The following is a 9,024-nucleotide window of genomic DNA, read 5'->3' as shown; positions in this document are numbered from 1 at the left end:
AGGGCGGTGACCAGAAGTGTTCTGCAGTGATCTGTTCAGGAACCTCTCCTCTTTGTAATTATTGTAAATGACCTGGATGAGCAAGCTGAAGGGGGAATCGGGGGTTAGCAAGTTCTCTGAGGATACAGAAGTTGGTGTTGTTGTGGATGGTCTGGAGGTTTGTCAGAGGTTACAGCAGGGCATTGATGGGATGCAGAACTGGGCTGGGAAGTGGAAGGTGGAGTTCAGCTCAGATGTGTGAAGCGGTTCATGGCGGTAGGTCAAATTTGAAGAAAACATACTATTAATCATAAGAGTCTTGGCAGAGTTGCGGATCAACGAGATCTTGGGCTCCGTCCCCATAGGACAGGCAAAGCTGCTGCGCATGCTGACAGTATTGTTAAGAAGGCGCATAGCGTGATGGTCCTCATCAACCGTGGGACTAAGTGAATTGAAGAGACTTGCGGTAATGTTACAGCAAGGGAAGACCATGGTTAGACCCCACTTTGAGTACTGTGTTCAATTTTGATCACCCCACTGCAGGAAAGATGTGTATACCGTGGGGAGAGTGTAGAGGAAGTTTACAAGGAGGTTGCCTGCTGTCGAGTGAATTCCTTATGAGAACAGGTTGAATTAACTTGGCTTTTTCTCCTTGAAGCGAGGGAGGAGGAGAGGTGAACTGATGGAGGTGTAAAAGATGGTGAGAGGAATTGATCTTGTCGATAGCCAGAGGCTTTTTTCTCACCCAGAGCTGAAATGGCTGCCATGAGTTGGCATAGTTTTAAGGTGCTTAGAAGAAGGTAGACAGGAAATTTCAGAGGTATATTTTACACACAGAGTGGCGGGTGAGTAGAATGCACTGCCAGCAAAGGTGGGAGATGCTGATCAAATAGGTTTCTTTAAGAGAGATAAATAGATGAAGCCCGGAAAATAGAGAGCCTTGCGGTAGATAAATTCTCGGCAGTTTCCAGAGCAGTTTATATGATGGGTAATAGACTCTGTGCCAAAGACCATATAATGTGCCGTAGTTTTCCGAGGTTCCATGTTTTCATCAATACGTCCGTTACTGGCAATAGAGCAATAGAAAATAACAATCTGAAAATCTGCATATTCATCATTCTGGATTGGAGAAAAGGACATGCTGTCAGTGTAATACATTTTATTTGATGTAAAATCAATACTGCCAATAGTAAAATAAGTTGTGCACTTGTTTATAAATTTGGCTGCCAAATAAATCAGTCATTTCTTGTTGTATAAAAGGGATTGCAATTAAATGCCAATACCGATAGGAATATTGATTTTGTGCATATATTTAAGTAGCTAGATTTTAAGTGTGCAATGTAATCGCACTGACAGTGACATTAACTTTAAAATGGATTACAAGCATCACCAAAGTATGCTACCTCAATAGAAATGTGCAATTTAATTCAAAACCATCATATGGAATTCTTCCCACATTTATTATCGTAGTTCCATAGCCCTTCGCTAATATTTGAATATGGCACACTTTATTGTGCCTATATTGAACAATTCTACAGCAGCGTACTTCACAGACAATAACATATAGAAAGTGCAAGCAAAAGAGGGCACAGTTTGTTTTTCGGTCTTCATCGGCCTGATGTGAAGGATGTGAATAAACCGTCGACGATTCAAGCTGCAAGTGACTTGGAAATCCTGAACTGTTGTCGTTCATTTCATCGTTGCTGTCAGTCGAAGAGAAAACAGGGAAAGCCAGATGCAAGCGAATCTAGGACTGGGGCTCTGTTCGAGAGAAAATGACTGGCGTCAAACTGAGCAAAAAAATCACAGTTTCACCAAACAACACACACAAACTGCTGGTGGAACGCTGCAGGCCAGGCAGCATCTATAGGGAGAAGCACTGTCAACGTTTCGGGCCAAGACCCTTCGTCAGGACTAACTAAAATGAATGATAGTAAGAGATTCGAAAGTAGGAGGGGGAGGGGAAATGCGAAATGATAGGAGAAGACCGGAGGGGGTGGGGTGAAGCTGAGAGCCGGAAAGGTGATTGGCAAAAGGTATACTGAGCTGGAGAAGGGAAAGGATCATGGGACGGGAGGCCTAGGGAGAAAGAAAGGGGGAGGGGTGCACCAGAGGGAGATAGAGAACAGACAGAATTTTGGGCAAAAAGAGAAAAAAAGCGGGGGGGGGGGGATCTAAATATATCAGGGATGGGGTACGATGGGGAGGACGGGTATTAACTGAAGTTAGAGAAGTCAATGTTCATGCCATCAGGTTGGAGGCTACCCAGAGTTATATAAGGTGTTGTTCCTCCAACCTGAGAGTGGCTTCATCTTGACAGTAGAGGAGGCCATGGATTGACATATCAGATTGGGATTTGTCTATCTGATATCTGATATATCTATCCATGGCCTCCTCTACGGTCAAGATGAAGCCACTCTCCAACCTGATGGCGTGAACATTGACTTTTCCAACTTCCGTTAATGCCCCTCCTCCCCTTCGTACCCCATCACTGATATATTTAGTTTTTCGTTGCCCCCTTTTTTTCCTCTCTTTCTGCCCATCACTCTGCCTGTTCTCCATGTCCCTCTGGTGCTCCCCGACCCATTTCTTGCTCCCGAGGCCTCCCGTCCCATGATCCTTTCCCTTCTCCAGCTCAGTATACCTTTTGCCAATCACCTTTCCGGCTCTCAGCTTCACCCCACCCCCTCCGGTCTGCTCCTATCATTTCCCATTTTACCCTCCCCCCTCCTACTTTCATGTCTCTTACTGCCTTTCCTTTCAGTTAGTCCTGACGAAGTGTCTCGGCCCGAAACGTTGACAGTGCTTCTCCCTTTAGATGCTGCCTGGCCTGCTGCGTTCCACCAGCATTTTGTGTGTGTTGCTTGAATTTCCAACATCTGCAGATTTCCTCGTGTTCAGCAAACAAATTAATGTTTAACGAAGAGCACATTGGGAGAATGTTCAATGTGGAGTGAAAACAAATAATTTCTTTGAAATGGCCAATGTTGGCAATAGGCAGTCTGCAATATTTCTGGTTTGTACAACCAGTCCGCTTCAACTTTTAAAAGTAGTATATTAAAAGAACATGTGTAGTGTGCAAATTCACATAGTTCGCTTTAAGCTCGGAAGTCATGTTTTGCACACATGAAAACAGAGCTTCTTGTAAGACTCTGACGGAAACTTGATGTATTTTTGGAAACAGAGTGTTAAGCGGACACAAAAATACATCAGAAAATACAATGCAATCAATGAATATATATGTCTGGTTACTGTGAATAGGCTAGAAGAAAAGAAAGAACTCGTCTTGTTTGTTCTGAACAATATCGGCAATAGAGGGTTGCAGAATATCAGGACAACCACTGTCCGTCACATTCACACAGTCTAAGGAATAAATTATGGCACTCACAGCATCATTGCGATCGTCAGGAACTAGATCAGGTAGCGATTATATATAAAACATTATTTCTGCCGATTGACGTTGTGCAACAAATTACTTGGGATGTTGAACTATTTTCACATACTCCAAACTTGCTCATTTATTTCATATTTAAAGGACTATAATTCAAAGTGATTTAAAAGAGGGGAATCAGTCATGTATTAAATTGACTACAGGCTTTAATAACACGTTTCTTGTAACGCAAGATCCTCACAAAACCACGAGATTGTTCAATCACATCAGTACGCACATGTTACGACAATTTTCTTTGCCGGTTTATGATCACAGACAGATTGAACTAAAGTACAGCAAAATGAAAATAAGTGTACCGACCGTGAATACTGGAAAACAAACCTTCAGGGTCTTGTGGAGCATGACATGTACTATATAGATAGTCGTCGGTGTGACATTCGACTTCATTAATGGAATGAGTGGATCCAGTAACTAAAATTCAATGAAATAGATATTCAAGACATTTACTTGGTATTTTTATTGTTTTTGTAATGAACACATCATTCAATCATCACATCAATGACAGTATCATCTTTACCATATATGGCATAATCGTTGAATACTGTTCAATAGAAGGTAAAAGGAAGTTGTATGTTCCGCCTTGAATTGATAATAAAACAATCGATACGTGTACATGGAGTCGATTTTATAGCTAACTCGTGTGTGCAGTGCTTTTTGAAACGCTATCGTTGACGGATGAAGGTAACTACGGCAATCCTGCTGGAGGAGAATGAGGAAATATATAGATGGAAACAAAGATAGATTGATAAAGTAATATGATGAAAGGGTACTTATCACGGGTTTCCTTTAAGTGGGGACAGTTAATGTTACCGGTTACAGTTCAGTCGATATTTTAAGTAGAAATAAAGTAAGCTAAAGTGACTGAAGTCGTCATCCAGTTAGCAGAACATGTTTAGAGGGAGAATGAGTTCACGTTTCTAGTTAATGTCTTCGTACTAGAATGCGAGCAGGTATGTCCCTGGAAAGTTTGGAAGAGTGAGCTATAGTTCCTGGTGGGTAAATTATTCGAGAGGATAGTCTGTGAAATAATTTACTTGCTTAAATCACGCTTAGAATATCACGCTCACTTCCGGTCAGCTCATTTTTAGAACGGCATGAATCCTCAGAGACGGTGTAGAAGAGATTTAACAGAATGATGCCCGAAGTAGGGGGGGGGCAATTTTTAATTACAGATTGCTCGATGTAGACTGCTCCTCCTCAGAGCCTTTTCCAAGATCGGAAATGGCTAATATGAGGGAGCTACCTTTAATCTGATTCGAAGAAATAATGCAGTGTTGTCAGTGGTAATTTTGCTAGGGGATGAAAGCGTGGAACGCCCTTTCGAGGCTGGTATTGGAGATAGATATATTAGGGCCATTTAGGAAACCTTTTACGTGGCCACGTGTGGTCAATTGCTTTATGTGAAAGCTACTAAAGAATGTGTAGGATGGGAGAGCAAAATTGATCCCTTTGTAAATTAACAGGTCGGCACAACATCGTGAGCGTAATGAACCGTACTGCGCCATGTTGCTCCATGTTCAGTGTTCTCTGTTCTACATTCTATTGCCGAACAGAGAAAAGTTTAGAAAGAAGGCTCTTCGATCTTGCTGAAGAAAGTGCTAGTTGTTTCAGGAAAGAAAAAAGGGAATGCCTCTAATACTCTGAAGTACTGGAGACTATATCAGCAGATGCTGCCAGAGTATGCTTCAGATTTGTATTATTAATTGAGGTTCCAGACAATGATCGTGAGAGATATCATACCACTCCAGACGCCAGACTGAGATAGCTGAAACCTAGTTCACAGCATCCCTCACAATTCATATCTAATGTGCTATGGAACAATGGATATGCATTTTCATCGTCTATTTGCCGCATCTATTTATGCCCTCGAAGCTTATGACTTAATTTCCCACGTGCTATAAGGTTTCCTTGCCTCTCATCCGGTGTCGCCAATCACCTACCAACCTACCCTCCTTTCCCATGCTCCAGCTCCTTATTTTGGCTTCTATAACTCCTTCACAGAGCCAATAAAATGTTTTGGTTCGAAACGTTGACGGTTCATTCTCTACCATAGGTGCACCTTGATCTGCTGAGTTCCAGTAGAATATTGTGTGCTCTGCTCAAGATTTTCAGCATCCGCAGAATCTCTTGTGTTTATTGTGTGACACCCCATTATTATTTTTGTTACAATTTTATTTCTGAAGTACCTACACAGCCGTGAGTTTTTGTTATTTCTTGATTTTGTTAACAATATTGGATGAATTGAGACGGTATCAATTTGTACATCGCGGATTTTGTGTCATAATACACACCTGAATCTTGCATCTCAGAAAAATTCTGGAATGGTGGAATATTCTCAATTTCCTCATAAATTGTTTGGTAAAAGTCAACCGGTAATCCTTGGTCACTCATTAGTGTACCTAATGAAGAGGGAGTTGAGATGAATATCTGCATCAACGAATTTGTTCACGAACATTAGGATTAAACTAAAATTAATTAAAATGACTTTAGTCAAGGTGAAGAGTCAGTGAACGTGATCGTTGAATCGGACTCATGTGTGCATTATGTTCCTGGCCAATCAACCGAATAAATTTGAGATCAGAAAGACAAAGGGAACGGTACAGAAGAACGAGTATATTTCCGATCATTGTTTCATAATGAATACACGTCACATTTGAATCGATGACAAGTTTAATATTATTATTAGATAGATGTAGATGCCATCAGTATGGTAGCGGATGGAGACAGGATGGAAATTCACACCTCACTTCAGCACATGACAGAGAAAGTTTGGCTGTGTCAACGAAATTTAAAAGCATTGTGAATATAGAATGATAAAATGATAAGAAGATAAAGAATGGGGAAAATGCATTCTCTTACTTCTATTGTGAGAACCGAATCAGAATCTTCGAGGATACACAACAGATTCTTGAAATTTATACTTCCAGATGTTCAGCGCATGGATGTATTACAGTGAAATAAACAGTAAAGCAGCTAATTTCCAAATCCGATTTAACCTTGAATTTCCATTACGACATAATGAAAATTAATAATAGATCCACGAAAAATAAGGGACAGTGAAAGCCACCATTATAAATGTCTCACGGACGTCAAATTAATTTCGAACTAAAGCGGTGAAAACATATTTAATTTAGTCATTTTTGCACAAAAATATTTTTTTCGGAATACGCCAACAAACTGAAAACGTCACATTAAAAAGTCGTTGTAAAGATTTGTCCTCACCACTGATTGCTGATCGTCTCCATGCTATCGTGAAAAGTATTAATAACTCAATGATGAATATAATTCCAAGAGTTATGCAGACAGTAACCATGATGGATGGGGTCCAGCTTCCAAAATCTTAAAACGAAACGTAAAAACATATATTTCGATAAACGAAAAACAAACACTATAGATCCAATGCAACGAAATTTTGAGCGATGTTTAATGAATTTAATCATATATTCAGTTATCACGATTTTTGTAAGTTATATCTCTATACATTTCATGAGAGAAAGAGCGGAGCGGAGACACAAAGTCTCTTTCACAATAAAGCCGGATATGTCAGAAGTATTTCCCAGAGCAATAAACGTTCTCTCCAGCCACTTGGTATCAGATCAGGATTAACACCCCAAGCAACGTCGTGTTCAAATTCCATTTTCCCGCACATTGCTGGATTGGAACAGCAAGAGGGAAAGTGAGTTTAATTTTATGAAAACATTTCCAGGAAGAAAAATATTTCAACGTACTTATCATTGCATTTTTTTCTTATCCGCCTCTAATGAGCAGAGATTTAGCTAATAATTAGCTAATAATTTAAAAAGAGTCATTCTTGGACCTCCACACCTTTCCTTTCTTCCACTACCCTCCACATTCCCCTCAGCTGTGGCGAGGAGGGAGGGCCATAGGGGTTAGGAGGGAACTGTGGGAGGGGAGTGAGGGGTGACATTGTGGGAGGGGGTGAGGAGGGAATGTTGTGGGAGGGGAGTGATCTAACACGATTAACTCAACCCAGACGAAACGCAATGGCCCAGAAAATGTTGGTAAGCTGCCGATAATTACCGCTGGCAGTCTGTATGTAACTAGCAGCTGTGGATTTTTTTTCCATTCCACATTTGCATTCATAGGCCAGGTCCACATAGCCATGTTGGTCTTTATGAAGTCAGGGCAATACAGAGGAAATGGGATCTCATAGCCTTAATATTTCTTCCTCAACGGGTGCATGGAGGGTTCAAAAATAAGTGAGCACTTGCACTCTTACAGAACGTCACCAAATCTTGAATATTATATCCGGTCCAAAATATTATTCAACTATACTGCCGTTGAGCACACATTACAAGCTGCGCCGTCACAGGATGACTAAATACTCATCAGGTCATGCACTCTTACCGCTGATGTCATCAGGAAGCATGTACCGGAGCCTTGGGTCCACACAACTGGGCTCAGGAATAGTTATTATCTATCAACCGCTATGATCCTGCTAGGGTGCGTAACTTCAATTATTCCAGTGGTGAACAGATTCCACAACCTATATTTACTTTCAAGGGTTACATAACTCTTGTTCTCAGTATTAACTTTTACTGATCCATTTGTTCACATTTTTTCTGATTTTGCATTTGCGTACTTCGTTGCCTTTTGTTATTTGTTATTTTTCCGAGCTTGTTTTTGTGAATTTCTTTACAATTTCTGTTATATTTCTATGTATGTACACTGAATGTCGTAGGAAAATGAATCTCAAGGCAGTATATGACGATATGTGGATATCTGATAACAAATTTCCTTTTAACTTTAATCTTTACTATCTGCAAACATCAAAACTTTCTCAAGACTATCAAATGTGCAACTAATTGAGTCACAAAAATGTTTGAACGGGAGTGGAGTTCATGTTTTTAAGAATTCTGCATATTCCTGCTTAAAATAATTGGCGAGACGATCGGGATCGGGATCCATGCAGTTTCTAAAGCATCCATGGTGAACTTAGCATTTAGACAATACGAATAATCAATTCTTGATATCTGCAGCATAAATGCGATATTTAAGCGTCAAAAATCCATACCTGAATTGTTGCGTTCAGTAAGAGTCACTCTGGAACCTGTGTACATATTGAAAGTAAATTTCAACAAAAGCATCTCTATTGGTGTTTATAATTTGTTATTTCTAATTACGAAATTAACAAATCATTTGAAGAAAAATTGGAAATGTCAGACAAAGCACAAAGCCTACCAGAACAAAGAACGATGACATCTTCTTTGTGATCACAGTCGTGTTGACCAAATGATGAGGATCGACAGCTGGACAGTAACGATTCACTTCCGGTGAATTTTACTTCATCAAGCCAGACAGCACCAGCTACCTGGGTCATTTTAACATCTTCTGGAGGGCAGAGAGCAAGGCCACACCCTAGCTGTCTGCAGACTACATTGGCATCGGCCAGATCCCAAGAGTCGTCACACACCGTGCCCCAGCTGTTATTAAACAGTATCTCAAGCTTCCCGGAGCAGTTGTGACTGCCGCCAACAAGACGCAATGGAACATCTAGGTATGAAACTATAAAATGAAAATTTATTTAATAATTAGTCTGGGAATCTGAAGTTCATCAGAGGGAAAATAGAACT

General features: G+C 40.5%; 1 long non-coding RNA gene across 1 annotated transcript; it reads right to left on the bottom strand.

Moving 5' to 3' along the window:
- Positions 1-6,679: 6,679 nt before the first annotated feature.
- On the bottom strand, positions 6,680-8,727 carry LOC140721674 (uncharacterized). Its single transcript, XR_012097433.1, has 3 exons — positions 8,633-8,727; positions 8,466-8,501; positions 6,680-6,769 (listed from the first exon to the last, which is right to left on the bottom strand). It is a non-coding gene; the product is annotated as an uncharacterized lncRNA (long non-coding RNA).
- Positions 8,728-9,024: the final 297 nt, after the last annotated feature.

Source organism: Hemitrygon akajei, unplaced genomic scaffold (genome assembly GCF_048418815.1).
Source record: "Hemitrygon akajei unplaced genomic scaffold, sHemAka1.3 Scf000059, whole genome shotgun sequence".
Classification (NCBI taxonomy): Eukaryota; Metazoa; Chordata; class Chondrichthyes; order Myliobatiformes; family Dasyatidae; genus Hemitrygon; species Hemitrygon akajei.
Note: the sequence above shows the minus strand (reverse complement) of the source record. Positions and strands in the feature narration are given on the sequence as shown.